The sequence below is a fragment of the Malania oleifera genome, chromosome 1 (assembly GCF_029873635.1).
Source record: "Malania oleifera isolate guangnan ecotype guangnan chromosome 1, ASM2987363v1, whole genome shotgun sequence".
Lineage (NCBI taxonomy): Eukaryota > Viridiplantae > Streptophyta > Magnoliopsida > Santalales > Ximeniaceae > Malania > Malania oleifera.
The window spans coordinates 83131211-83140684 of record NC_080417.1 but is presented as its reverse complement, the minus strand read 5'-3'; positions in this window follow the sequence as shown (position 1 = coordinate 83140684).

Genomic DNA, 9474 nt, shown 5'->3' with positions numbered 1-9474 from the left:
TTCACTGAAAATTGCATCTCAATGTACTTTTGTAAATGGATGAAAGTACAAAAAAAATTAGAATTTTTTTTTAACGGGAATATCTAACTAAATCTAGTACAATCATCAATGAATATTGGATAGCATCTATATCCAGTAAAAGAAAGAACTGGTGATGGACCCCATAAGTCATAGTGTAAACGATCAAAAGGCATGGCACAACTTTTATCATTTAGAGAAAAAAGGTAAACGATGGCTTTTGCCAAGTCTATAACCAACACAAATTTTAGAATCAATGTTCACCAATTTATTACTACAAGAAATAAATCCTAATCTAGAAAGAAAAGCAACACTGCGATAATGTGGATGACCAAGGCAAGCATGCCATCAACGAACGAAGGCTCGCGGTGAAGAGGATGTGATGGAAAAAAAAGCATGATGACATTGATCCAACACATAGAGACCATTTTCACATCTTCCAAGTCCCAGTACCGCTCTTGTGACCTGATCCTATATGGTAAAACTAAAGGAAGAAAAGGTAACAAAACAATTATTGTCTTTAGTAAGCTAACTAATCAAAATAAGATTTTTCTTAATGCTAGGAATAACGAAGACATTTGATAGAAGAAGGGGACTAGAAGGAACAAGAGATAAAATGGAACCAGTATAAGAGATAGCTAAAGACTGACCATTTCCAACCATGACACGTTCATTGCCAGAGTAGATGGCCAGTTGATCCACACCCTCGGTGTCATTGGTCGTGTGGGATGTTGCACCAGAGTCAAGGAACCATTCAGAGCCATTCAGATCTTGAATCAAGTAGGTGGACAAAGCTTCAGAAAGATTGGCCGATTATTTATTTTTGAGTTTCAAGAAGGTACAGCAACGTTTAGCCAAGTGTCCCTTCTTGTCACATAACTGACAGTAAACAAAGGAGGTAGATGACCACTTCGAATTGGTAGAAGTTGTAGAAGAAGAGGAAGACCAATTTTTCCCTTTCTTGGCCCCTACCTCTTTGGAATCCTACTGCACATAATAAGTAGAGTTGGAAAACGAGTGGGAAACGGATCTTTCAAAATATCATGACTCAAATCTTTCGGAACAATCTTGGCAAAGGAGGGTAGTGGAAGCTGTGAAAGGGTAGTGGAAGCTGTGAAATCATGGTGGTAGAAAATATCTTGTAGTCAGCTCCCAATACTTGTAAATACCAATGGACTTTATCCGTGTCATCAATGGGATGACCAATAGTAGCCAGTTGATCACAAAGACCTTTGAAGGTGCGAGAAAACTCAGTAATGGACAAAGAGCCGCGTTGCATCAGTTGGAGTTCATCCTTGAGTTGTAGTTCTCGAGTCTTTGACCGGTGCAAGAATGAGACTTCAAGAGCACACCAAGTCTCATGAGAATGATGTAAACCCAGTACCTCACTCATAGACTCCTTTGTAAGAGAAGAGTAGAGTAAACTGAGTAACGTCTGATCAATATGCAGTCAAGAAGTGTACCCCGGATTTGGCTTTATGGTATCAGAGCCAAGGTTTTTTCTTTGATTATACCATGGCTGATTCAGCTTCGTCCTCTCCTACCTCAACACCATGGTGCATGAGGTGTAACTTGTAGATCAATTAAACATTAGTAATGAATTAGGTGTTCTAACCCCGCCTAGGATAAAGTAGGTTAGTGGTGAATTCATTGACTTTTTTTTTTACTCATATATCGTCTTCATTTCATAATTTCTCATCACGAGCTTTTCACTCGAGTCAAGACAATTTGGAGATTCACCCTAGAAAGCAATGACCCTCTGACACATTGCAACAACTAATATTAAACTTCGTCTTGAGGTTATCATCTTCAATCAAGTGTGTTCTTTTTTTGAAATCTCAATTGTTAAAGTTTGAGACTATGTTATAAGTTTCCAGTTCAAATTTTGAAAGGTGTGAAAAGAATATATGATGGGAGATAGTTTACTTCTTGTTTAGTTTGAAACTAAGTGTAGACTTCCAATTTACCAAAATAAATTATCAAACCAAATGACTAATTTGAATGGGTTGATGGTTTAACAAAAATTGTTTCTTTATTATGAAAAATACTTGATCATGGCGATTTTTTTACGAGGAATACTATACTCATTCACATCGTAATTTTAGAAAAATCGTTGGATGTAATAGATGAAAACTTTTCACATGCTTATAGAGATTACCTAGATTAGAAGGAGCTCAAAAGGTGTGTCGCAAGTGCATCTTTAGTATCTCTTGTGGTAGGGAAAGGGTGAGTATTGAGTTTATAGAGTCGTCACTTTCTTCCACACACCATCATTCTAGCTAGATTATGCATAGTGTTGGAAGTTGTTGGAGATGTTTCAAATTCTGGCTATTTTTCCTTGTTTATTTTTTCCTTAATAGCGGCAATTTTACTTGGTGTTATTTCAAAAGTTTTATTTTTTCCATTGCCTATAACAGCTAGATGTTAATGGTAATACAGTCAAATACCATTATGCTATTGCAATAACCAGGCTTGGAAGTTACTCTTTCATCTATCCTATAAATAGGTTACCTCCAACTCTTTCCAAAACAAAACTAGCACACATCTCTCTTCTTTTTCTTACATACTCATTTTTTCTATCATCTAGTAGTAGTCTATGTTCTTAAGTAGATATCTTATTATTTTCCCATTCATCATGTCTTTTTTTCTTTTTCCTTCTTCTACATTGGGTAGTCAAATTCTAAAACTCTAGTTTTCGTGAGTGCAGACAAACTTGGACCTCGCTGAATCCTAAAGTCTGTGCACATTGTGCCTATTTGCACCAAGAGATTTTCTCCATAGGCACAAAAATCAATTTTAAGGATATTGATCCAACCATGCCTTAGCTTTCTACAATAATATTTTTTCTATATTAATTTAGTTATTATCTGATCACATCTTAATTTCTTACAATCTTAAAACTGAAATGACAACCTTCAATCCTACACTAGAGAAACTACTAGTTGATCTCACTTGTGTAGAATCTTTTGATGGGACTAATTACATGCATGGGAAAGCAAAAATTTATTTTTTCTTTAAAAACACTATTAGTGATCTATGTTATATAGACTCTCAGACCTCAACCAAAAGGAAATAATAACTATATCATACTAAATTGGGAGGAAGATAACAAGAGGTGCAAGAACTATATTCTCAATAGTTTGGCAAATAAGGTCTACCATGTTTATTGTAAATATGACACTGCCAAGGATATATGGGAAATCTTCAACAAGCAGTTCATCACAGAAGATGTTGGAACCAAGAAATTTGCGTGCAAAAAATTCCTACGTACCTAAAAGATGATAGATGAAAAAAAAAAATAGTAGATCTTCAAATTTGGGAATTTCAAAAATTGTTGCACGATATGTTGGCAGAGGGGATAAAAGTGAATTATGTATTCCAAAAAACTTCCTTGATTAATAAATTGCCACCATCTTGGAATAAAAACAAGGAAAGTTTGATGCACAACAAGAAGAAGGATATGAATTTAAAACAACTTATCGTCTACTTCAGGATAGAAGAAGCTAATAAAAAAAATGGTGGTTCAAAATAATGAAATAATAGGAAAGGCAAATTTGGTGGAAGGTGATCAGGCGAGATCCAAGGGGAACTTTAAAACTAGGAAACAAGCTAGGGGAGCGCTACAATAATAGAAGATTCAATGCCATAGGAAATAACCAGACTAACAATTGTCTGCACAACCAAATCAATAACCAAAGAGAATATCATAATAGCAACCATTATGACAATCAAATGAGGTACAACTCCTCCAACATAAGGAAGACATGAGATAATTATTATGCTTTGTGGTAAACCTGGACATCATGAACCTCGGTGTAGGTTTCACCAAAGAGGTGGTAATAGTTGTAGTAGTAGTAGTAGTGGTACCCAAGACAATATAGTGGAATATTAGGTGATTATTGTTGTGGCATATGAGGTGATTCTTGTGGAAAATCTATATGATTGGGTAGTGGAAGTTGATGCCACCAAACATATATGCACGATCTTAATATTTTCGACATATATGAAAAGGTTGATGGGGAATTAGTATTTATAAGTAATGTCTAATCCTCACTTGTGCTAGGAAAGGGAATTGTGAACCTTAAGCTCACCTCTAGAAAAACCTTAAGATTAATAGGTGTACATCATGTACCAAATATTAGAAGAAACTTGATTTCTTGACCCATCCTCTAAGGTTGGTATTAAACTAATTTTGAGTAAGGTAAATTGATATTGACTCGTAATAGTGTCTTCCTGGGTAAGGGTCATTGTAATAATGGATTGTTTGTGTCGACTATTATTAATGGTCAAAATAAAAAGGTTAATTCTTATGCTTATTTAGTTGATTCTTTATACCTTTGGTATGTTAGACAAGGACAAATAAACTTTGCTTCTACTAAAAGAATGAGAAATTTAGGTCTAATATCAAGCTTAGCTAACCCTAATAAATAAAAATGTGAAATTTGTGTAGAAGTTGGACTTACTAGAAAACATTTTAAATCTATGGCAACTAGGTGTACAAAGTTATTATAACTCAACCATAGTAATTTAGGAGATTATAAAAGTCAAATAAGTAGAGGTGGTACGAAATATTACATAACCTTTATTGACGATTTCTCAAGACATACAGTAGTTTATTTATTAAAATAAAAAATGAAGCTAAAGATGCTTTTATTAAGTTTAAAACACAAGTTGAAAATTAAAAAAAAAAGTAGGAAAATCAAAAGATTAAGGACTAATTAAGGAGGAAAAATATGAATCGAGATTTTTAAGTGAATTTTGTAAACTAAATGGAAAAAGACATGAAGTAACACTTGAAATTGGTATAGCTGAAAGTGAAAATAGAACATTGAAAGATATGATGAATTTAATGTTAGTAAGTTCAAGTTTGCCTTCTAATATGTGGGGCAAAGCTATTCTATCCGCTAATCACATACTTAATAAAAAATCACCCAAGACAAGTGATAAAATACCTTATAAATTATAGAATGGCTATAAACTCAATTAGATATCTGAAAGTGTGGGCGTGTTCAGCTAAAGTAAGTTTACAAGAAGTAAAGAAAAGAAAATTGATCCCAAAACTAGCGACATTGTATTTATAGGATATGCTCAATGTTATATTGCATATATGTAACGCCCCAAAAATAATTATTACACGAGGATGTAGTGAATATAAAAAAAAATTAAAAATTAATAATAATAATAATAATAATAATAATAATAATAATAAATAAAATTAAAAAATAAATTAAATAAATTAAAATTAATTAAGTTAAATTAAATTAAAGTAATTAAATTAAAATTAATTAATTAATTGGTTAATTAGTTAATTGATTAATAACAAATAAAAGTATCATGAATATATATATAATTTAATATTATAACCATTTGTATACATAAGCTAAGTATTCAATTGATTTCAAACTTCAATTTCTTCTCTGCGCAGGCCTAGGAGCATATCCCTCTCCTGCTCTCGTCTCACTCCTCCGTTCCTCCTTCCCTCTCTCCTCAATTTCTTCTCCAACATTCGGCAGATCGGAAAACAGAAAATACCATTGAGTTTTTTTTTTATCTCCCCCACCGAGTTAAGATAGGGTAAACTGGGTTAATTTTTCTAATCTTTCATTAAACATTTCTAATAATTCCCATTGGGTCCTCAATGCTCATAAATCAGCCCTTGCCTATATATATATGTTCATTTACAATAATTAGAAAGGATTAGAAAATTGATTAAAGCCAAAATTCTCTCAAATTCAAAAATCCCTTTTTAGCCTATACTATTCCCAAACACTTGTACATTTCATTCTTCTTGATCTTTCAAGTGTTGTGAGTATTTCTAAAGTGCTTGTGCTTAATCTCACTAGCTCATACTCTCATTTGCTATATTGTTTGATTAATTTTATTTGAGAGTATAGCATTAAGTTCTTTCACGGATTTAATTTGATAAATCTTGTGTGGGAACACTTTGAAGGTTGTGGTTCTTGCATTGTCATTGCAAGTTACCTAAGCCTATATTTTTGTGTGCAAAAATCATTTTCAAAGCTTGCATTCAAATACTCCTTGTGCTTAGTATATTGAAAACATCTTGCTGAGTTTGTTTGAATCAACTTGCTAGCATATTTGAAATCTTGATCTGATATTGTGATATTCATATATTGTGTTTCTAATCTTGCTTTGATGTACACTCTTAATCTTGATTGATTATCTATACTTGACTAGTGTTTAGACACATTAAAGTACTGAGCATATTTACATATCATTTGTGCTTGCATTATTGCCTAAGCTATACTGGTGTACATATCTACTTGTGAAGAAGCATATTTCCATGTACAAAATTCTTTATACATTTGTTGTATTCCAGGCGTGGGCCTGAAGAGGGAGGCTAGCCTTGTGGAATAGTCCCGGATTGGCTTAAACCCGATTAGGAAAGCTAGGTGCACCATCCATCTAAGGTGTAGGTTGAGGTCAGCCCTATTAATAGACCTGATTGTAAACGGTGTCGCTCCACCTGTTAAGTGAGCTTATAGTGTAATCCTTGTGTGGGTGTGCCAAGGCAAGGACGTAGGCAGTATTGGCCGAACCCCAATAACATATCTGGTGTTGATCTTATTTTCTGCTATTTACATTCTGCACCTGTATGTTTATATTTATTATTTGAATATTTGTTTGGGATTGTGAATACGTAGAAAGACCCTAAGTGCCAGAATTTTCAAAATTTTCTATTGAACTTCTTATTATTTTTCAGGGACTTTACGAACTTCTTTGTAAGCAAGGTCATCTCATCATCTGATTCTGACTCACTTTCCTCATCGAAGCTGTGAGATGTTGCCTTAAGTGTTGTGGTTTTCTTGGCTTTGCTTTGCTCATTCTTCCTCTTATTTATTGCAAGCTTATAGGTGATGAGTGATCCAATGAGTTCATCCACCAACATCTCCTTGAGATTTCTCCCTTCTGCTATTGCCGTAGCTTTCGCTTCCCACACTTGAGGTAATCTCCTGAGTATTTTCTTGATCAACTCATAAGTAGGGTAAGTCTTTCCAAGTGCATTTAAAGAATTTATGATGTGTGTGAATCTAGTGTAAATGGATTGTATAGATTCATCTACATTCATTCTAAATGCTTCATATTCACTGGTGAGCATGTCTATCCTACTATCATTGACTTCCTTAATGCCTTCATATGTAACTTCTAATTTTTCCAAAATTTCTTTAGCCGAGTTACATGTCATTACCCTATTGAATTCATTTACATCTAATGCACAGAAAAGTAAGTTCATGGCAGTAGCATTGATTTGTACTGATTTCCAGTCTTCCTTTGTATACTCATCTTCAGTTTTAGGTACATTAATCTTATCAATTACTTTCATGGGAATGTGATTTCCCTTAGTCACTATTTTCCATACCTTCCAATCTACGTTCAATAGATATATGCTCATCCTACGTTTCTAATAGGTGTAATTTACACCACAAAAAATAGGTGGTCTAGTGGATGAGTGTCCCTCATTGAATGGAGTTACACTGATGTGTGACATGTGATCTTTTTACACAAGAACTATTACGTCTATGTACACCCTCTCTGATACCAATTGTTGAATTAGGTGTAATCCAAAGAGGGGAGGTGAATTGGGTATTTTAATAGTTCTTTGAATCTACTTACCACTTAATCCCTATTCGTAAATTTAACTAATCAATTTCAGGGATTGGATACAAAATTAAATTAATTTTAACAATGAGTGTTTTTTACCCAATTAATTGTGTGTAACGTTATTCAACCTACACATGTAATACGAACGATTTAAAAGTAGTGCAGAATGTAAAGAGTAAAGGAAAGAGAGAAGACAAACGCAGTTTTTACGAGGTTCAGCCAAACTCGGCCTACGTCTTTGCCTTGAGCAACCCACTCAAGGATTTCACTAAAATCTTTGCTCCTTAAATTGGGATGGAGCTTCCCTTACAATTCACTGCTTACAAGAGGCACAGCTTCCTCCTACTCCGCTGCTTACAGGAGATACAGCTCTCTCCTTAACCCCGATTCACACACCAAACCGTGAATACAATTAAATCTGTAAAACACTCAAAATTGCTTCCAAACAAAGCTCATTAGTACAATTCAAATTCCTAATACATTAACATATGATAAAATCTGAAGTTCAGAATGTATGAAATGATATAATCGTTTATGAATGATATGCTTCAACACACAAACCCCTTTTTTATCAAGTCTCCCAAAAATATTTGTATAACTCAATGCTTTGGAGAACTTAGGTTAGATCTTTGAATATAAAAGTAACTTTGTAGATTACAAAGATGCTAAACACACTTTGTCAAACAAACAATATTTCTCTAAATATTTCAAACTCAATGTAATCTTGATAGTATTGACTTAATGTATATATATGTATCTCTAAGATGATAATACCAAAGATCAACAAACTTAATATTTGTTTTTCATAAAATATCCTTCAATATATATGTATAGATAGTCATGCACTTCTAAGGATATATATATTCAAATAGTTTAGATGTATTCAAAAATATCAGCCTTAAATTAAGAACACACTTAAATGAAAAACCTTTAATCAATGGCAAAATAAAAAACTTTCTCAAGTATTGAGTTTATCAAAAACGATCTTTATATGAATGTGAAAACTTAATATCAAACTTCTCTAAAGATATCAAAACAGATGTTGATATGAGATTCTCTAAAAAAACTAAATATATTAACCAAACCTCAATCCAAGTTGAAGCACAAGATGTATAATCGAGATCCCTTTAGATTTTCTGAGGTGATTTTACCAAAGATGATGTGAAGAAGCTAGAGTTTAGGCAATCGTACAACAATAAAAGCAAGTTTCTCAATAACATGTACTCTTCTCTTTTTTTGATCTTCTCTTTTGTCTTAGCTTACGTTCTAGGGTTTAGATATGCAGTATATATAGTATCTTACCCATAGAATTGATCTCAACCATTGGATCAAAGAGATAGCTCTCTAGTTCTATTAATAAAAATAAGATTTTTAAGTTTTCCCACAAGTTCAAGCGATTGAGGTCGAAGCTCAGGTGACTGAAGTCCCTAAAAGCTTTAAAAATTTAACTTGGAATACAGGGTCAGGCGCCTAAGGTACAGTTCAGGCTCCTGAAGTGGCAAGTTCAGGAGCCTAAAGTCCTAAGCTTAGGCGACCAAAGTGCCTCGGCTAGGTTCTGTATTTTCCATTAAATCTTCAGGCGACTGTACTTAATCTTCAGGCCCCTAAAGAAATTCTTCAGGCAACTGAGGTTGAGTTCAGGTAACCAAAGTCCCCATTTTATGAATTTTTCTTTTCTAATTTAAAATTCTGCTTTACTCTCCTTCTTGGGTCTTTTATAAAACATATTCTCCATGATTTTAAAAAGTATTTCTAAGTCCATGAAAGTCCCCTAATGATATACATGAAATGCACGAATCCTAAAGTCATTCTAAGTTTTGTTGAGCCTCAAAT